Below are 22,892 nucleotides of genomic sequence, written 5' to 3' on the forward strand. Positions count from 1 at the left end.
TGCTTTTCACTTTGTTGTTTCCCACTTGCATGTTCATCGAAAATATCCTCGACTACTAGAGCAGCTGATCTCATGATTTCGCTCTATATTAGGTTCAGCACCATTGAACCCTTCTATTTTTCTTGCACGTGAACTGTTAGTGCTATAAGCAGCTTTAGTCGGAAGGGACAAGAAAACTCTACATCCAAATTAGCCGCCATAACCTACTGTATAGGAATAATGGAAACAATATTGAAATAACTACTGAATGCTCTACCAACAATAAATCAGTGTATACATTTGTTCCTTTCTTCGTTCCTGCGTGGTAACTATTCAAACAAGATTTGGAGAGTATGGTGAGAAAAAGGACTGCGACAGGCAGCAAACGAGCACGTGAAAAAAGACAGTGTTTTTCTGGCAACTATTTTGAGAGCAATTAAGGAAATACGAAGTGCATCGAGAATAGGCAATTTACAAAAAATGAAGCATGCAAAGCCTCCCTTAATAATATGAATAGCAAGAAAGAGTTCGAAATGAAACTATACTTTATTTACCCAAGCTTGGCTTAATTAGAAACGGACATAAAATATGGGCATGGATAGAAATTATATACAAGTTCCAGGGAGAGGGTTGTTGGCGGCATTGATCACATTTAGCAGGCACAGGGTCCTTGTCGGCTTTGCTCTCATCAAACGAAGCTGTCAAAGGAGTCGCGTTTTTACACAAGCACAACAATGTCGTCTTCATCAGAGTCACTGTCACTGTAGGAGTCATCAGGACACGAGGCAGACATGATTTCCTCCCCTTTCTTTATCACCATGTTCACGAAAAAGCGCCAGCGCAGGCACACGCTTTGTCGATGGGAACGCATCAAGTCCATTTTGCTGCGGGAAACAGCCAGGATTCGGCAGGCGTCGATGTAAGTCGCTTCACAATATGCGGTAGTCGGCAGAGAGACGCGCGCAGATGGAACTGAACCATTGTTGCCACCAGCAAACGGCGATGTTGACTCCATGACTCGGCAAAAGTTGAGCAGGGACTCGCGAGGCCGGATGACTGAAGCTTGGCTGCAACAAGCCAAGAATCGCTTGTTTCATGAAGCACTACACATTTCGTGTGTCGAAGATGGAGAGGGTAGATAAAACTGGACTGGTTTAGGGAAATCAGAGTCTTTACCCTTTCCTCCTCTAGTAGTGTGGAAGCCGGGCTGTTCACTCCCGTTATCTTATCTCTACAGAGAGAAAAACATATTCAGCACCAGCTGGTGGTGACCCACTTTTGCTCTGGTGCGAAAACAGACTGACATGGGCTGGAGAGGTCGCTAAGCAGGACAGGTCATGGTTAAAAGCATGTTCAGCACAGGGGAAGAAGAAGAATGATGACACCACACGCAAAGCTCTTAATGTAATACCGACGGCCATGTTTTAACAGAATAACGCGGCTCAAACTACCAAACTGGCACTAAGCACCGTTTCGAATACCTGTCTATAACTTAAGTGTAAATGTATAAATATGCGTATGAGCACAAGGCAATGCGCGTTAGTGTCGGCACTGGTACGGTTTGAGGCTGAAATCACATGCGGCAACTTAGAATTCCAAAACCCGAAGCAGAGCAAAGTCTGCGAGTTCAATTAGGCGCTTTTCGCGGCGCTGTGATTCCTTTGGTAGTGCTGGCTCACGGGCAAAACCTGTAGTTTTTTTACAATTGTATAGTTTATTGACGCGGGGACTTTTAAAGAAAATGGCAAAACGTTTTTTTTCTCCCGCCATGTGTGAGTAAAAGTTTATTTGGTGCGTTTCGGCACGCCGCTTATTATGTGTGCTTGTGTTTTAAAAAAGTAATAATTTGGCTTATAATACTCGGTAGCTGAATTGCAATATTTTAGCATTTATAACCCTCGTCATAAAAAACAAAAAATATCGATAGCCGATAGCATCTTTTCCTGCTTTATTTTTTGATGGAGTGGAATCGTGGGCGAGATAGTGTTACATAGTCAGCGCAATATCCTGTTTAAAATTTTGTATAAGAGCATTGCGAAAATGTATTCCAAATAGCAAGTGTGCGTTATCCAGAAATACATAGTTATGCCGTATATAAACATTATGCCTTGAGGATTCGTCACAACAGTAACTCAAATCAACGTCTCTGTTTCCTATTTCATACTCTTGGTTTTGCGATCTGCAACCATGACATCACTGTTTATGGTATAGTAACTATAAGATGCGTAGAAATAATATGAACAGGCGTAATAATTGTAGCAGTGGAAAGTGACAGTTCCAGTGATCACAAAATCTTAGCTTTATCAAACGTTATTCGTATATGATAACGAGGAACAATTTAAGTCAATTTCGAGCAATAACATCCCTTGTTTTTTTGTTAGCTCGCGCGTGCCCAGCCTCAGAAGTTGAAGTTCGTAAATTACAAAAGTAAGGAAAAACGCGCGACCGTCAAATTCTTTTTACGTTTGAGAAGAGTTGACCTTGCAAAATAAATTCCAAATCCCTACCAAGAGAGGAAGCACCACGCACGCGACAGGAATATTCTCTTGTGCACTTCAGAGTATATCCGGCGGCGGAAACAACTAAAAGAGCCGGAGGGAAGTTGAGACAGTTTTGAACCTACATGTCCAGAAGAAGAATTCGAACTAGGATAATTTTGAACGCGCTTAGGGCGCCCCTTTCTAGTGTCCAATTTCGACCCTTTGCATTGTCAATTTCATTATTTGAACGTACGTATTTTGCATTCGCATCCAGTTTACGTTTCTGTATAATTGTGCAGAACAATTGGGTTTACAATTTTTGTTGCTTACTAATAGGCGTCCACCACCATATTCTGCGTCAATTTGGCCTAAACAGCGCGCTGAATATTTTTTTATATCACTCTTGGGAGAAACGCTTGCGAATACATGCTTATGGTTTTCACCGACCCAAGGTTTGCAAGAATTTGTGTAACACGCTGCTCGTAAAATGCCGCTTTTGTTTTTAGATGAGGTTTGTGAAAGCGATTGCGAAAGTCGATTCAACCTGAGAGTCCTTTGAAGGTGCTTTTCACTTTGTTGTTTCCCACTTGCATGTTCATCGAAAAAATCCTCGACTACTAGAGCAGCTGATCTCATGATTTCCCTCTATATTAGGTTCAGCACCATTGAACCGTTCTATTTTTCTAGCACGTGAACTGTTAGTGCTATAAGCAGCTTTAGTCGGAAGGGACAAGAAAACTCTCCATCCAAATTAGCCGCCATAACCTACTGTATAGGAATAATCTAAAGAATATTGAAATTACTACTGAATGCTCTACCAACAATAAATAAGTGTATACATTTGTTCCTTTCTTCGTTCCTGCGTGGTAACTATTCAAACAAGATTTGGAGAGTACGGTGAGAAAAAGGACTGCGACAGGCAGCAAACGAGCGCGTGAAAAAAAAACAATGTTTTTCTGGCAACTATTTTGAGAGCAATTAAGGAAATACGAATTGCATCGAGAATAGGCAATTTACAAAAAATGAAGCATGCAGAGCCTCCCTTAATAATATGAATAGCAAGAAAAAGTTCGAAATGAAACTATAGTTTATTTACCCAAGCTTGGCTTAATTAAAAAATGGACATAAAATATGGGCATGGATACAAATTATATACAAGTTCCAGGCAGAGGGTTGTTGGCAGCATTGATCCCATTTAGCAGGCACAGGGTCCTTGTCGGCTTTGTTCTGATCAAACGAAGCTGTCGAAGGAGTCGCGTTTTTACACAAGCACAACAATGTCGTCTTCATCAGAGTCACTGTAGGAGTCATCAGGACACGAGGCAGACATGATTTCCTCCGCTTTCTTTATCACCATGTTCACGAAAAAGCGCCAGCGCAGGCACACGCTTTGTCGACGGGAACGCATCAAGTCCATTTTGCTGCGGGAAACTGCCAGGATTCGACAGGCGTTGATGTAAGCCGCTTCACAATATGCGGTAGTCGGCTGAGAGACGCGCGCAGATGGAACTGAACCATTGTTGCCACCAGCAAAAGTCGATGTTGATTCCATGACTCGGCAAAAGTTGAGCAGGGACTCCCGAGGCCGCACGACTGAAGCTTGCCTGCAACAAGCCAAGAATGGCTCGTTTCATGAAGCACTACACATTTCATGTGTCGAAGATGTAGAGGGTAGATAAAACTGGAATGGTTTAGGGAAAGCAGAGTCTTTACCCTTTCCTCCTCTAGTCGTGTGGAAGCCCGGCTGTTCACTCCCGTTATCTTATCTCTACAGAGAGAAAAACATATTCAGAACCAGCTGGTGGTGACCCACTTTTGCTCTCATGCGAATTACAAACTGACATGGGCTGGAGAGGTCCCTAAGCAGGACAGGTCATGGTTAAAAGCATGTTCAGCACAGGGGAAGATGAAGAATGACGACACCACATGCAAAGCTCTTAGTGTAATACCGACGGCCCTGTTTTAACAGAATAACGCGGCTCAAACTACCAAAATGGCACTAAGCCCAGTTTCGAATACCTGTCTATAACTTAAGCGTAAATGTATAAACTGTGCGCATGAGCACAAGGCAATGCGCGTTAGTGTTGGCACTGGTACGGTTTGAGGCTGAAATCACATGCTGCAACTTAGAATTCCAAAACCCGAAGCAGAGCAAAGTCTGCGAGTTAAATTAGGCGCTTTTCGCGGCGCTGTGATTCCTTTGGTAGTGCTGGCTCACCGGCAAAACCTTTAGTTTTTTTACAATTTTATAGTTTATTGACGCGTGGACTTTTAAAGAAAATGGCAAAACAATTTTCTCCCGCCATGGGTAAGTAAAAGTTTATTTGGTGCGTTTCGGCACGCCGCTTATTATGTGAGCTTGTGTTTTAAAAAATTAATAATTTGGCTTATAATACTCGGTAGCTGAATTGCAATATTTTAGCTTTTTTAACGCTCGTCATAAAAAACAAAAAAATATTGATAGCCGATAGCATCTTTTCCTGCTTGATTTTTTGATGGAGTTGAAGCGTGGGCGAGTTAGTGTTACATAGTCAACGCAATATCCTGTTTAAAATTTTGTATAAGAGCATTGCGAAAATGGATTCTAAATAGCAAGTGTGCGTTATCCAGAAATATATAGTTATGCCCTATATAAACATTATGCCTTGAAAATTTGTCACAACCGTAACTCAAATCAACGTCTCTGTTTTCTATTTCATAATCTGGTTTTGCGATCTGCAACCATGACATCACTGTTTATGGTATAGTAACTATAATATGCGTAGAAATAATATGAGCAGGCGTAATAGTTGTAGTAGTGTAAAGTGACAGTTCCAGTGATCACAAAATTTTAGCTTTGTCAAACGTTATTCGTAAATGATAACGAGGTACAAATGAAGTCAATTTCGAGCAATAACATCCCTTGTTTTTTTGTTAGCTCGCGCATGCCCAGCCTCAGAAGTTGAAGTTCGTAAATTACAAAAGTAAGGAAGAATGCGTGACCGTCAAATTCTTTTTACGTTTGAGAAGAGTTGACCTTGCAAAATAAATTCCAAATTGCTACCAAGAGAGGAAGCACCACGCACGCGACAGGAATATTCTCTTGTGCACTTCAGAGTATGTCCGGCGGCGGAAACAACTAAAAGAGTCGGAGGGAAGTTGAGACAGTTTTGAAGCTACATGTCCAGAAGAAGAATTCGAACTAGGATAATTTCGAACGCGGTTAGGGCGCCCCTTTCTAGTGTCCAATTTCGATCCTTTGCATTGTCAATTTCATTATTTAGACGTACGTATTTTGCATTCGCATCCAGTTTATGTTTCTGTATATTTGTGCAGAACAATTTGGTTTACAATTTTTGTTGCTTACTAATATGCACCTACCTCCATATTCTGCGTCAATTTGGCCTAAACAGCGCGCTGAATATTTTGTTTTATATCACCCTTGGGAGAAACGCTTGCGAATACATGCTTATGGTTTTCACCGACCCAAGGTTTGCAAGAATTTGTGTAACACGCGGCTCGTAAAATGGCTCTTTTGTTTTTAGATGAGGTGTGTGAAAGCAACTGCTAAAGTCGATTCGACCTGAGAGTCCTTTGAAGGCACTTTTCACTTTGTTGTTTCCCACTTGCATGTTCATCGAAAATATCCTCGACTACTAGAGCAGCTGATCTCATGATTTCCCTCTATATTAGGTTCAGCACCATTGAACCCTTCTATTTTTCTTGCACGTGAACTGTTAGTGCTATAAGCAGCTTTAGTCGGAAGGGACAAGAAAACTCTCCATCCAAATTAGCCGCCATAACCTACTGTATAGGAATAATGGAAACATAATTGAAATAACTACTGAATGCTCTACCAACAATAAATCAGTGTACACATTTGTTCCTTTCTTCGCTCCTGCGTGGTGACTATTCAAACAAGATTTGGAGAGTATGGTGAGAAAAAGGGCTGCGACAGGCAGCAAACGAGCGCGTAAAAAAAAAAACAATGTTTTTCTGGCATCTATTTTGAGAGCAATTAAGGAAATACGAAGTCCATCGAGAATAGGCAATTTACAAAAATGAAGCATGCAAAGCCTCCCTTAATAATATGAATAGCAAGAAAGAGTTCGAAATGAAACTATAGTTTATTTACCCAAGCTTGACTTAATTAGAAACGGACATAAAATATGGGCATGGATACAAAATATGTACAAGTTCCAGGGAGAGGGTTGTTGGCAGCTTTGATCACATTAGCAGGCACAGGGTCCTTGTCGGCTTTGTGCTCATCAAACGAAGCTGTCGAAGGAGTCGCGTTTTTACACAAGCACAACAATGTCGTCTTCATCAGAGTCACTGTAGGAGTCATCAGGACACGAGGCAGACATGATTTCCTCCGCTTTCTTTATCACCATGTTCACGAAAAAGCGCCAGCGCAGACACATGCTTTGTCGACGGGAACGCATCAAGTCCATTTTGCTGCGGGAAACAGCCAGGATTCGGAAGGCGTCGATGTAAGTCGCTTCACAATATGCGGTAGCCGGCTGAGAGACGCGCGCAGATGGAACTGAACTATTGTTGCTACCAGCAAAAGGCGATGTTGACTCCATGGCTCGGCAAAAGTTGAGCAGGGGCTCGCGAGGCCGCGCGACTGAAGCTTGGCTGCAACAAGCCAAGAATGGCTTGTTTCATGAAGCACTACACATTTCATGTGTCGAAGATGGAGAGGGTAGATAAAACTGGACTGGTTTAGGGTAAGCAGAGTCTTTACCCTTCCTCCTCTAGTCGTGTGGAAGCCCGGCTGTTCACTCCCGTTATCTTATCTCTACAGAGAGAAAAACATATTCAGAACCAGCTGGTGGAGACCCACTTTTGCTCTCGTGCGAATTACAAACTGACATGGGCTAGAGAGGTCCCTAAGCAGGACAGGTCATGTTTAAAAGCATGTTCAGAACAGGGGAAGATGAAGAATGACGACACCACACGCAAAGCTCTTAATGTAATACCGACGGCCATGTTTTAACAGAATAACGCGGCTCAAACTACCAAACTGGCACTAAGCACAGTTTCGAATACCTGTCTATAACTTAAGCGTAAATGTATAAACTGTGCGCATGAGCACAAGGCAATGCGCGTTAGTTTCGGCACTGGTACGGTTTGAGGCTGAAATCAGATGCGGCAACATAGAATTCCAAAACCCGAAGCAGAGCAAAGTCTGCGAGTTAAATTAGGCGCTTTTCGCGGCGCTGTGATTCCTTTGGTAGTGCTGGCTCACCGGCAAAAACCTATAGTTTTTTTTACAATTTTATAATTTGTTGACGCGGGGACTTTTAAAGAAAATGGCAAAACGTTTTTTCTCCCGCCATGCGTGAGTAAAAGTTTTTTTGGTGCGTTTCGGCACGCAGCTTATTATGTGTGCTTGTGTTTTAAAAAAGTAATAATTTGTCTTATAATAGTCGGTAGCTGAATTGCAATATTTTAGCATTTTAACGCTCGTCATAAAAAACAAAAAATATCGATAGCCGATAGCATCTTATCCTGCTTTATTTTTTGATGGAGTGGAAGCGTGGGCGAGTTAGTGTTACAAAGTCAATGCAATATCCTGTTTAAAATTTTGTATAAGAGCATTGCGAAAATGGATTCCAAATAGCAAGTGTGCGTTATCCAGAAATACATAGTTATGCCCTATATAAACATTATGCCTTGAAGATTCGTCACAACCGTAACTCAAATCAAAGTCTCTGTTTCCTATTTCATACTCTGGTTTTGCGATCTGCAACCATGACATCACTGTTTATGGTATAGTAACTATAATATGCGTAGAAATAATATGAACAGGGGTAATAGTTGTAGCAGTGGAATGTGACAGTTCCAGTGATCACAAAATCTTAGCTTTATCAAACGTTATTCGTATATGATAACGAGGAACAATTTAAGTCAATTTCGAGCAATAACGTCCCTTGTTTTTTTGTTAGCTCGCGCGTGCCCAGCCTCAGAAGTTAAGGTTCGTAAATTACAAAAGTAAGGAAAAATGAGTGACCGTCAAATTCTTTTTACGTTTGAGAAGAGTTGACCTTGCAAAAAAAACCCAAATCGCTACCAAGAGAGGAAGCACCACGCACGCGACCGGAATATTCTCTTGTGCACTTCAGAGTATGTCCGGCGGCGGAAACAATAAAAGAGCCGGAGGGAAGTTGAGACAGTTTAAGCTACATGTCCAGAAGAAGAATTAGAACTAGGATAATTTTGAACGCGCTTAGGGCGCCCCTTTCTAGTGTCCAATTTCGATCCTTTGCATTGTCAATTCCATTATTTAGACGTATGTAATTTTGCATTCGCATCCAGTTAATGTTTCTGTATATTTGTGCAGAACAGTTGGGTTTACATTTATTGTTGCTTACTAATAGGCGCCTACCTCCATATTCTGCGTCAATTTGGCCTAACCAGCGCGCTGAATATATTTTTTGATATCACCTTTGGGAGAAACGCTTGCGAATACATGCTTATGGTTTTCACCGACCCAAGGTTTGCAAGAATTTGTGTAACACGCGGCTCGTAAAAAGCCGCTTTTGTTTTTAGATGAGGTGTGTGAAAGCGATTGCTAAAGTCGATTTGACCTGAGAGTCCTTTGAAGGTGCTTTTCACTTTGTTGTTTCCCACTTGCATGTTCATCGAAAATATCCTCGACTACTAGAGCAGCTGATCTCATGATTCCCTCTATATTAGGTTCAGCACCATTGAACCCTTCTATTTTTCTTGCACGTGAACTGTTAGTGCTATAAGCAGCTTTACTCGGAAGGGACAAGGAAACTCTCCATCCAAATTAGCCTCCATAACCTACTGTATAGGAATAATGGAAACAATTTTGAAATTACTACTGAATGCTCTACCAACAATAAATCAGTGTATACATTTGTTCCTTTCTTCTTTCCTGCGTGGTAACTATTCAAACAAGATTTGGAGGGTACGGTGAGAAAAAGGACTGCGACAGGCAGCAAACGAGCGCGTGAAAAAAAAACAATGTTTTTCTGGCAACTATTTTGAGAGCAATTAGGGAAATACGAAGTGCATCGAGAATAGGCAATTTACAAAAAATGAAGCATGCAAAGCCTCCCTTAATAATATGAATAGTAAGAAAGAGTTCGAAATGAAACTATAGTTTATTTACCCAAGCTTGGCTTAATTAGAAACGGACATAAAATATGGGCATGGATACAAATTATATACAAGTTCCAGGGAGAGGGTTGTTGGCAGCATTGATCACATTTAGCAGGCACAGGGTCCTTCTCGGCTTTGTTCTCATCAAACGAAGCTGTCGAAGGAGTCGCGCTTTTACACAAGCAGAACAATGTCGTCTTCATCAGAGTCACTGTAGGAGTCATTAGGACACGAGGCAGACATGATTTCCTCCGCTTTCTTTATCACCATGTTCACGAAAAAGCGCCAGCGCAGGCACACGCTTTGTCGACGGGAACGCATCAAGTCCATTTTGCTGCGGGAAACAGCCAGGATCGGCAGGCGTCGATGTAAGTCGCTTCACAATATGCGGTAGTCGGCTGAGAGACGCGCTTAGATGGAACTGAACCATTGTTGCCACCAGCAAACGGCGATGTTGACTCCATGACTCGGCAAAAGTTGAGCAGGGACTCGCGAGGCCGCATGACTGAAGCTTGGCTGCAACAAGCCAAGAATGGCTTGTTTCATGAAGCACTACACATTTCATGTGTCGAAGATGGAGAGGGTAGATAAAACTGGACTGGTTTAGGGAAAGCAGAGTCTTTACCCTTTCGTCGTCTAGTAGTGTGGAAGCCGGGCTGTTCACTCCCGTTATCTTATCTCTACAGAGAGAAAAACATATTCAGCACCAGCTGGAGGTGACCTACTTTTGCTCTGGTGCGAAAACAGACTGACATGGGCTGGAGAGGTCGCTAAGCAGGACAGGTCATGGTACAAAGCATGTTCAGCACAGGGGAAGAAGAAGAATGACGACACCACATGCAAAGCTCTTAATGTAATACCGACGGCCATGTTTTCACAGAATAACGCGGCTCAAACTACCAAACTGGCACTAAGCACAGTTTCGAATACCTGTCTATAACTTAAGTGTAAATGTATAAATATGCGTATGAGCAAAAGGCAATGCGCGTTAGTGTCGACACTGGTACGGTTTGAGGCTGAAATCACGTGCGGCAACTTAGAATTCCAAAACCCGAAGCAGAGCAAAGTCTGCGAGTTAAATTAGGCGCTTTTCGCGGCGCTGTGATTCCTTTGGTAGTGCTGGCTCACCGGGAAAACCTTTAGTTTTTTTTTACAATTTTATAGTTTATTGACGCGTGGACTTTTAAAGAAAATGGCAAAACGTTTTTTCTCCCGCCATGCGTGAGTAAAAGTTTATTTGGTGCGTTTCGGCGCGCCGCATATTATGTGTGATTGTGTTTTAAAAAAGTAATAATTTGGCTTATAATACTCGGTAGCTGAATTGCAATATTTTAGCATTTTTAACGCTCGTCATAAAAAACAAAAAATATCGATAGCCGATAGCATCTTTTCCTGCTTTATTTTTTGATGAAGTGGAAGCGTGGGCGAGTTAGTGTTACATAGTCAACGCAATATCCTGTTTAAGATTTTGTATAAGAGCATTGCGAAAATGGATTCCAAATAGCAAGTGTGCGTTATCCAGAAATATATAGTTGTGCCCTATATAATCATTATGCCTTGAGGATTCGTCACATCCGTAACTCAAATCAACGTCTCTGTTTCCTATTTCATACTGTGGTTTTGCGATCTGCAACCATGACAACACTGTTTATGGTATAGTAACTATAATATGCGTAGAAATAATATGAGCAGGCGTAATAGTTATAGCAGTGTAAAGTGACAGTTCCATTGATCACAAAATCTTAGCTTTATCAAATGTTATTCGTATATGATAAGGAGGAACAAATGAAGTCAATTTCGAGCAATAACATCCCTCGTTTTTTTGTTCGCTCGCGCGTGCCCAGCCTCAGAAGTTGAATTTCGTAAATTACAAAAGTAAGGAAAAATGCGTGACCATCAAATTCTTTTTACGTTTGAGAAGAGTTGGCCTTGCAAAATAAATTCCAAATCCCTACCAAGAGAGGAAGCACCACGCACGCGACAGGAATATTCTCTTGTGCACTTCAGAGTATGTCCGGCGGCGGAAACAACTAAAAGAGCCGGAGGGAAGTTGAGACAGTTTTGAAGCTACATGTCCAGAAGAAGAATTCGAACTAGGATAATTTTGAACGCGCTTAGGGCGCCCCTTTCTAGTGTCCAATTTCGATCCTTTGCATTGTCAATTTTATTATTTGGACGTACGTATTTTGCATTCGCATCCAGTTTATGTTTCTGTATAATTGTGCCGAACAATTGGGTTTACAATTTTTGTTGCTTACTAATAGGCGTCTACCTCCATATTCTGCGTCAATTTGGCCTAAACAGCAGGCTGAATATTTTTTTATATCGCCCTTGGGAGAAACGCTTGCGAATACATGCTTAAGGTTTTCACCGACCCAAGGTTTGCAAGAATCTGTGTAACACGCGGCTCGTAAAATGGCGCTTTGTTTTTAGATGAGGTGTGTGAAAGCGATTGCGAAAGTCGATTCGACTTGAGAGTCCTTTGAAGGTGCTTTTCACTTTGTTGTTTCCCACTTGCATGTTCATCGAAAATATCCTCGACTACTAGAGCAGCTGATCTCAGAGTCCTTTGAAGGTGCTTTTCACTTTGTTGTTTCCCACTTGCATGTTCATCGAAAATATCCTCGACTACTAGAGCAGCTGATCTCATGATTTCCCTCTATATTAGGTTCAGCACCATTGAACCCTTCTATTTTTCTTGCACGTGAACTGTTAGTGCTATAAGCAGCTTTAGTCGGAAGGGACAATAAAACTCTCCATCCAAATTAGCCGCCATAACCTACTGTATAGGAATAATGGAAACAATATTGAAATAAGTACTGAATACTCTACCAACAACTAATCAGTGTATACATTTGTTCCTTTCTTCGTTCCTGCGTGGTAACTATTCAAACAAGATTTGGAGAGTACGGTGAGAAAAAGGACTGCGACAGGCAGCAAACGAGCGCGTGAAAAAAAAACAATGTTTTTCTGGCATCTATTTTGAGAGCAATTAAGGAAATACGAAGTGCATCGAGAATAGGCAATTTACAAAAACTGAAGCATGCAAAGCCTCCCTTAATAATATGAATAGCAAGAAAAAGTTGGAAATTATTTACCCAAGCTTGGCTTAATTAGAAACGGACATAAAATATGGGCATGGATACAAATTATATACAAGTTCCAGGGAGAGGGTTGTTGGCAGCATTGATCACATTTAGCAGGCACAGGGTCCTTGTCGGCTTTGTTCTCATCAAACGAAGCTGTCGAAGGAGTCGCGTTTTTACACAAGCACAACAATGTCGTCTTCATCAGAGTCACTGTAGGAGTCATCAGGACACGAGGCAGACATGATTTCCTCCGCTTTCTTTATCACCATGTTCACGAAAAAGCGCCAGCGCAGGCACACGCTTTGTCGACGGGAACGCATCAAGTCCATTTTGCTGCGGGAAACAGCCAGGAGTCGGCAGGCGTCGATGTAAGTCGCTTCACAATATGCGGTAGTCGGCTGAGAGACGCGCGCAGATGGAACTGAACTATTGTTGCCACCAGCAAAAGGCGATGTTGGCTCCATGGCTCGGCAAAAGTTGAGCAGGGACTCGCGAGGCCGCACGACTGAAGCTTGGCTGCAACAAGCCAAGAATGGCTTGTTTCATGAAGCACTACACGTTTCATATGTCGAAGATGGAGATGGTAGATAAAACTGGACTGCTTTAGGGAAAGCAGAGTCTTTACCCTTTCCTTCTCTAGTCGTTTGGAAGCCCGGCTGTTCACTCCCGTTATCTTATCTCTACAGAGAGAAAGACATATTTAGAACCAGCTGGTGGTGACCCACTTTTTCTCTCCTGCAAATTGCAAACTGACATGGGCAGGAGAGGTCCCTAAGCAGGACAGGTCATGGTTAAAAGCATGTTCAGCACAGGGGAAGATGAAGAATGACGACACCACACGCAAAGCTCTTAATGTAATACCGACGGCCATGTTTTAACAGAATAACGCGGCTCAAACTACCAAACTGGCACTAAGCACAGTTTCGAATACCTGTCTATAACTTAAGCGTAAATGTATAAACACTGCGCGTGAGCACAAGGCAATGCGCGTTAGTGTCGGCACTGGTATGGTTTGAGGCTGAAATCACATGCGGCAACTTAGAATTTCAAAACCCGAAGCAGAGCAATGTCTGCGAGTTAAATTAGGCGCTTTTCCGGCGCTGTGATTCCTTTGGTAGTGCTGGCTCACCGGCAAAACCTATAGTTTTTTACAATTTTATAGTTTATTGACGCGTGGACTTTTAAAGAAAACGGCGAAAAAATTTTCTCCCGCCATGCGTAAGTAAAAGTTTATTTGGTGCGTTTCGGCACGCCGCTTATTATGTGTGCTTGTGTTTTAAAAAAGTAATAATTTGGCTTATAATACTCGGTAGCTGAATTGCAATATTTTAGCATTTTTAACGTTCGTCATAAAAAACAAAAAATATCGATAGCCGATAGCATCTTTTCCTGCTTTATTTTTTGATGGAGTGGAAGCGTGGGCGAGTTAGTGTTACATAGTCAAAGCAATATCCTGTTTAAAATTTTTGTATAAGAGCATTGCGAAAATGGATTCCAAATAGCAAGTGTGCGTTATCCAGAAATATATAGTTATGCCCTATATAAACATTATGCCTTGAGGATTCGTCACAACCGCAACTCAAATCAACGTCTCTGTTTCCTATTTCATACTCTGGTTTTGCGATCTGCAACCATGACATCACTGTTTAATGTATAGTAACTATAATATGCGTAGAAATAATATGAGCAGGCGTAATAGTTGTAGCAGTGGAAATTGACAGTTCCATTGATCACAAAGTCTTAGCTTTATCAAACGTTATTCGTATATGATAACCAGGAACAAATGAAGTCAATTTCGAGCAATAACATCCCTTGTTTTTTTGTTAGCTCGCGCGTGCCCAGCCTCAGAAGTTGGAGTTCGTAAATTACAAAAGTAAGGAAAAATGCGTGACTATCAAATTCTTTTTACGTTTGAGAAGAATTGACCTTGCAAAATAAATTCCAAATCCCTACCAAGAGAGGAAGCACCACGCACGCGACAGGAATATTCTCTTGTGCACTTCAGAGTATGTCCGGCGGCGGAAACAACTAAAAGAGCCGGAGGGAAGTTGAGACAGTCTTGAAGCTACATGTCCAGAAGAAGAATTCGAACTAGGATAATTTTGAACGAGCTGAAGGCGCCCCTTTCTAGTGTCCAATTTCGATCCTTTGCATTGTCAATTCCATTATTTAGACGTATGTAATTTTGCATTCGCATCCAGTTTATGTTTCTGTATATTTGTGCAGAACAATTGGGTTTACAATTTTTGTTGCCTACTAATAGGCGTCTACCTCCATATTCTGCGTCAATTTGGCCTAAACAGCGCGCTGTATATTTTTTTATATCGCCCTTGGGAGAAACGCTTGCGAATACATGCTTAAGGTTTTCACCGACCCAAGGTTTGCAAGAATCTGTGTAACACGCGGCTCGTAAAATGCCGCTTTTGTTTTTAGATGAGGTGTGTGAAAGCGATTGCGAAAGTCGATTCGACCTGAGAGTCCTTTGAAGGTGCTTTTCACTTTGTTGTTTCCCACTTGCATGTTCATCGAAAATATCCTCGACTACTAGAGCAGCTGATCTCATGATTTCGCTCTATATTAGGTTCAGCACCATTGAACCCTTCTATTTTTCTTGCACGTGAACTGTTAGTGCTATAAGCAGCTTTAGTCGGAAGGGACAAGAAAACTCTACATCCAAATTAGCCGCCATAACCTACTGTATAGGAATAATGGAAACAATATTGAAATAACTACTGAATGCTCTACCAACAATAAATCAGTGTATACATTTGTTCCTTTCTTCGTTCCTGCGTGGTAACTATTCAAACAAGATTTGGAGAGTATGGTGAGAAAAAGGACTGCGACAGGCAGCAAACGAGCACGTGAAAAAAGACAGTGTTTTTCTGGCAACTATTTTGAGAGCAATTAAGGAAATACGAAGTGCATCGAGAATAGGCAATTTACAAAAAATGAAGCATGCAAAGCCTCCCTTAATAATATGAATAGCAAGAAAGAGTTCGAAATGAAACTATACTTTATTTACCCAAGCTTGGCTTAATTAGAAACGGACATAAAATATGGGCATGGATAGAAATTATATACAAGTTCCAGGGAGAGGGTTGTTGGCGGCATTGATCACATTTAGCAGGCACAGGGTCCTTGTCGGCTTTGCTCTCATCAAACGAAGCTGTCAAAGGAGTCGCGTTTTTACACAAGCACAACAATGTCGTCTTCATCAGAGTCACTGTCACTGTAGGAGTCATCAGGACACGAGGCAGACATGATTTCCTCCCCTTTCTTTATCACCATGTTCACGAAAAAGCGCCAGCGCAGGCACACGCTTTGTCGATGGGAACGCATCAAGTCCATTTTGCTGCGGGAAACAGCCAGGATTCGGCAGGCGTCGATGTAAGTCGCTTCACAATATGCGGTAGTCGGCAGAGAGACGCGCGCAGATGGAACTGAACCATTGTTGCCACCAGCAAACGGCGATGTTGACTCCATGACTCGGCAAAAGTTGAGCAGGGACTCGCGAGGCCGGATGACTGAAGCTTGGCTGCAACAAGCCAAGAATCGCTTGTTTCATGAAGCACTACACATTTCGTGTGTCGAAGATGGAGAGGGTAGATAAAACTGGACTGGTTTAGGGAAATCAGAGTCTTTACCCTTTCCTCCTCTAGTAGTGTGGAAGCCGGGCTGTTCACTCCCGTTATCTTATCTCTACAGAGAGAAAAACATATTCAGCACCAGCTGGTGGTGACCCACTTTTGCTCTGGTGCGAAAACAGACTGACATGGGCTGGAGAGGTCGCTAAGCAGGACAGGTCATGGTTAAAAGCATGTTCAGCACAGGGGAAGAAGAAGAATGATGACACCACACGCAAAGCTCTTAATGTAATACCGACGGCCATGTTTTAACAGAATAACGCGGCTCAAACTACCAAACTGGCACTAAGCACCGTTTCGAATACCTGTCTATAACTTAAGTGTAAATGTATAAATATGCGTATGAGCACAAGGCAATGCGCGTTAGTGTCGGCACTGGTACGGTTTGAGGCTGAAATCACATGCGGCAACTTAGAATTCCAAAACCCGAAGCAGAGCAAAGTCTGCGAGTTCAATTAGGCGCTTTTCGCGGCGCTGTGATTCCTTTGGTAGTGCTGGCTCACGGGCAAAACCTGTAGTTTTTTTACAATTGTATAGTTTATTGACGCGGGGACTTTTAAAGAAAATGGCAAAACGTTTTTTTTCTCCCGCCATGTGTGAGTAAAAGTTTATTTGGTGCGTTTCGGCACGCCGCTTATTATGTGTGCTTGTGTTTTAAAAAAGTAATAATTTGGCTTATAATACTCGGTAGCTGAATTGCAATATTTTAGCATTTATAACCCTCGTCATAAAAAACAAAAAATATCGATAGCCGATAGCATCTTTTCCTGCTTTATTTTTTGATGGAGTGGAATCGTGGGCGAGATAGTGTTACATAGTCAGCGCAATATCCTGTTTAAAATTTTGTATAAGAGCATTGCGAAAATGTATTCCAAATAGCAAGTGTGCGTTATCCAGAAATACATAGTTATGCCGTATATAAACATTATGCCTTGAGGATTCGTCACAACAGTAACTCAAATCAACGTCTCTGTTTCCTATTTCATACTCTTGGTTTTGCGATCTGCAACCATGACATCACTGTTTATGGTATAGTAACTATAAGATGCGTAGAAATAATATGAACAGGCGTAATAATTGTAGCAGTGGAAAGTGACAGTTCCAGTGATCACAAAATCTTAGCTTTATCAAACGTTATTCGTATATGATAACGAGGAACAATTTAAGTCAATTTCGAGCAATAACATCCCTTGTTTTTTTGTTAGCTCGCGCGTGCCCAGCCTCAGAAGTTGAAGTTCGTAAATTACAAAAGTAAGGAAAAACGCGCGACCGTCAAATTCTTTTTACGTTTGAGAAGAGTTGACCTTGCAAAATAAATTCCCAATCCCTACCAAGAGAGGAAGCACCACGCACGCGACAGGAATATTCTCTTGTGCACTTCAGAGTATATCCGGCGGCGGAAACAACTAAAAGAGCCGGAGGGAAGTTGAGACAGTTTTGAACCTACATGTCCAGAAGAAGAATTCGAACTAGGATAATTTTGAACGCGCTTAGGGCGCCCCTTTCTAGTGTCCAATTTCGACCCTTTGCATTGTCAATTTCATTATTTGAACGTACGTATTTTGCATTCGCATCCAGTTTACGTTTCTGTATAATTGTGCAGAACAATTGGGTTTACAATTTTTGTTGCTTACTAATAGGCGTCCACCACCATATTCTGCGTCAATTTGGCCTAAACAGCGCGCTGAATATTTTTTTATATCACTCTTGGGAGAAACGCTTGCGAATACATGCTTATGGTTTTCACCGACCCAAGGTTTGCAAGAATTTGTGTAACACGCTGCTCGTAAAATGCCGCTTTTGTTTTTAGATGAGGTTTGTGAAAGCGATTGCGAAAGTCGATTCAACCTGAGAGTCCTTTGAAGGTGCTTTTCACTTTGTTGTTTCCCACTTGCATGTTCATCGAAAAAATCCTCGACTACTAGAGCAGCTGATCTCATGATTTCCCTCTATATTAGGTTCAGCACCATTGAACCGTTCTATTTTTCTAGCACGTGAACTGTTAGTGCTATAAGCAGCTTTAGTCGGAAGGGACAAGAAAACTCTCCATCCAAATTAGCCGCCATAACCTACTGTATAGGAATAATCTAAAGAATATTGAAATTACTACTGAATGCTCTACCAACAATAAATAAGTGTATACATTTGTTCCTTTCTTCGTTCCTGCGTGGTAACTATTCAAACAAGATTTGGAGAGTACGGTGAGAAAAAGGACTGCGACAGGCAGCAAACGAGCGCGTGAAAAAAAAACAATGTTTTTCTGGCAACTATTTTGAGAGCAATTAAGGAAATACGAATTGCATCGAGAATAGGCAATTTACAAAAAATGAAGCATGCAGAGCCTCCCTTAATAATATGAATAGCAAGAAAAAGTTCGAAATGAAACTATAGTTTATTTACCCAAGCTTGGCTTAATTAAAAAATGGACATAAAATATGGGCATGGATACAAATTATATACAAGTTCCAGGCAGAGGGTTGTTGGCAGCATTGATCCCATTTAGCAGGCACAGGGTCCTTGTCGGCTTTGTTCTGATCAAACGAAGCTGTCGAAGGAGTCGCGTTTTTACACAAGCACAACAATGTCGTCTTCATCAGAGTCACTGTAGGAGTCATCAGGACACGAGGCAGACATGATTTCCTCCGCTTTCTTTATCACCATGTTCACGAAAAAGCGCCAGCGCAGGCACACGCTTTGTCGACGGGAACGCATCAAGTCCATTTTGCTGCGGGAAACTGCCAGGATTCGACAGGCGTTGATGTAAGCCGCTTCACAATATGCGGTAGTCGGCTGAGAGACGCGCGCAGATGGAACTGAACCATTGTTGCCACCAGCAAAAGTCGATGTTGATTCCATGACTCGGCAAAAGTTGAGCAGGGACTCCCGAGGCCGCACGACTGAAGCTTGCCTGCAACAAGCCAAGAATGGCTCGTTTCATGAAGCACTACACATTTCATGTGTCGAAGATGTAGAGGGTAGATAAAACTGGAATGGTTTAGGGAAAGCAGAGTCTTTACCCTTTCCTCCTCTAGTCGTGTGGAAGCCCGGCTGTTCACTCCCGTTATCTTATCTCTACAGAGAGAAAAACATATTCAGAACCAGCTGGTGGTGACCCACTTTTGCTCTCATGCGAATTACAAACTGACATGGGCTGGAGAGGTCCCTAAGCAGGACAGGTCATGGTTAAAAGCATGTTCAGCACAGGGGAAGATGAAGAATGACGACACCACATGCAAAGCTCTTAGTGTAATACCGACGGCCCTGTTTTAACAGAATAACGCGGCTCAAACTACCAAAATGGCACTAAGCCCAGTTTCGAATACCTGTCTATAACTTAAGCGTAAATGTATAAACTGTGCGCATGAGCACAAGGCAATGCGCGTTAGTGTTGGCACTGGTACGGTTTGAGGCTGAAATCACATGCTGCAACTTAGAATTCCAAAACCCGAAGCAGAGCAAAGTCTGCGAGTTAAATTAGGCGCTTTTCGCGGCGCTGTGATTCCTTTGGTAGTGCTGGCTCACCGGCAAAACCTTTAGTTTTTTTACAATTTTATAGTTTATTGACGCGTGGACTTTTAAAGAAAATGGCAAAACAATTTTCTCCCGCCATGGGTAAGTAAAAGTTTATTTGGTGCGTTTCGGCACGCCGCTTATTATGTGAGCTTGTGTTTTAAAAAATTAATAATTTGGCTTATAATACTCGGTAGCTGAATTGCAATATTTTAGCTTTTTTAACGCTCGTCATAAAAAACAAAAAAATATTGATAGCCGATAGCATCTTTTCCTGCTTGATTTTTTGATGGAGTTGAAGCGTGGGCGAGTTAGTGTTACATAGTCAACGCAATATCCTGTTTAAAATTTTGTATAAGAGCATTGCGAAAATGGATTCTAAATAGCAAGTGTGCGTTATCCAGAAATATATAGTTATGCCCTATATAAACATTATGCCTTGAAAATTTGTCACAACCGTAACTCAAATCAACGTCTCTGTTTTCTATTTCATAATCTGGTTTTGCGATCTGCAACCATGACATCACTGTTTATGGTATAGTAACTATAATATGCGTAGAAATAATATGAGCAGGCGTAATAGTTGTAGTAGTGTAAAGTGACAGTTCCAGTGATCACAAAATTTTAGCTTTGTCAAACGTTATTCGTAAATGATAACGAGGTACAAATGAAGTCAATTTCGAGCAATAACATCCCTTGTTTTTTTGTTAGCTCGCGCATGCCCAGCCTCAGAAGTTGAAGTTCGTAAATTACAAAAGTAAGGAAGAATGCGTGACCGTCAAATTCTTTTTACGTTTGAGAAGAGTTGACCTTGCAAAATAAATTCCAAATTGCTACCAAGAGAGGAAGCACCACGCACGCGACAGGAATATTCTCTTGTGCACTTCAGAGTATGTCCGGCGGCGGAAACAACTAAAAGAGTCGGAGGGAAGTTGAGACAGTTTTGAAGCTACATGTCCAGAAGAAGAATTCGAACTAGGATAATTTTGAACGCGCTTAGGGCGCCCCTTTCTAGTGTCCAATTTCGATCCTTTGCATTGTCAATTTCATTATTTGGACGTACGTATTTCGCATTCGCATCCAGTTTATATTTCTGTATAATTGTGCAGAACAATTGGGTTTACAATTTTTGTTGCTTACTAATAGGTGTCTACGTCCATATACTCCGTCAATTTGGCCTAAACAGCGCGCTGAATATTTTTTTTTATATCACCCTTGGGAGAAACGCTTGTGAATACATGTTTATGGTTTTCACCCACCCAAGGTTTGCAAGAATTTGTGTAAAACGCGGCTCGTAAAATGCCGCTTTCGTTTTTAGATGAGGTGTGTGAAAGCGACTGCGAAAGTCGATTCGGCCTGAGAGTCCTTTGAATGTGCTTTTCACTTTGTTGTTTCCCACTTGCATGTTCATTGAAAATATCCTCGACTACTGGAGCAGCTGATCTCATGAATTCCCTCTATTTTAGGTTCAGCACCATTGAACCCTTCTATTTTTCTTGCACGTGAACTGTTAGTACTATAAGCAGCTTAACTCGGAAAGGACAAGAAAACTCTCCATCCAAATTAGCCTCCATAACCTATTGTATAGGAATAATGGAAACAATATTGTGTATACATTTGTTCCTATCTTCGTTCCTGCGTGTTAACTATTCAAACAAGATTTGGAGGGTACGGTGAGAAAAAGGACTGCGACAGGCAGCAAACGAGCGCGTGAAAAAAAAACGTTTTTCTGGCAACTATTTTGAGAGCAATTAAGGAAATACGAAGTGCATCGAGAGTAGGCAATTTACAAAAAATGAAGCATGCAAAGCCTCCCATAATAATATGAATAGCAAGAACGAGTTCGAAATGAAACTATAGTTTATTTACACAAGCTTGCCTTAATTAGAAACGGACATAAAATATGGTCATGGATACAAATTATATACAAGTTCCAGGGAGAGGGTTGTTGGCCGCATTGACCACATTTAGCAGGCACAGGGTCCTTGTCGGCTTTGCTCTCATCAAACGAAGCTGTCGAAGGAGTCGCGTTTTTACACAAGCACTACAATGTCGTCTTCATCAGAGTAACTGTAGGAGTCATCAGGACACGAGGCAGATATGAATTCCTCCGCTTTCTTTATCACCATGTTCACGAAAAAGCGCCAGCGCAGGCACACGCTTTTTCGTCGGGAACGCATCAAGTCCATTTTGCGGCGGGAAACAGCCAGGATTCGGCAGCCGTCGATGTAAGTCACTTCACAATATGCGGTAGTCGGCTGAGAGACGCGCGCAGATGGAACTGAACCATTGTTGCCACCAGCAAAAGGCGATGTTGACTCCATGACTCGGCAAAAGTTGAGCAGGGACTCGCGAGGCCGCACGAATGAAGCTTCGCTGCAACAAGCCAAGAATGGCTTGTTTCAAAAAGCACTACACATTTCATGTGTCGAAGATGGAGAGGGTAGATAAACCTGGACTGGTTTAGGGAAAGCAGAGTCTTTACCCTTTCCTTCTCTAGTCGTGTGGAAGCCCGGCTGTTCACTCCCGTTATCTTATCTCTACAGAGAGAAAAACATATTCAGAACCATCTGGTGGTGACCCACTTTTGCTCTCGTGCGAATTACAAACTGACATGGGCTGGAGAGGTCCCTAAGCAGGACAGGTCATGGTTAAAAGCGTGTTCAGCACAGGGGAAGATGAAGAATGACGACACCACACGCAAAGCTCTTAATGTAATACCGACGGCCATGTTTTAACAGAATAACGCGGCTCAAACTACCAAACTGGCACTAAGCACAGTTTCGAATACCTGTCTATACCTTAAGCGTAAATGTATAAACTGTGCGCATGAGAACAAGGCAATGCGCGTTAGTGTCGGCACTGGTACGGTTTGAGGCTGAAATCACATGCGGCAACTTAGAATTTAAAAACCCGAAGCAGAGCAAAGTCTGCGATTTAAATTCGGCGCTTTTCGCGGCGCTGCGATTCCTTTGGTAGTGCTGGCTCACCGGCAAAACCTTTAGTTTTTTTACAAATTTATAGTTTATTGACGCGTGGACTTTTAATGAAAATGGCAAAACGTTTTTTCTCCC

Source organism: Amblyomma maculatum, chromosome 3, assembly GCF_055883805.1.
Source record: "Amblyomma maculatum isolate TAMU_Amacu chromosome 3, ASM5588380v1, whole genome shotgun sequence".
Taxonomy (NCBI): Eukaryota; Metazoa; Arthropoda; class Arachnida; order Ixodida; family Ixodidae; genus Amblyomma; species Amblyomma maculatum.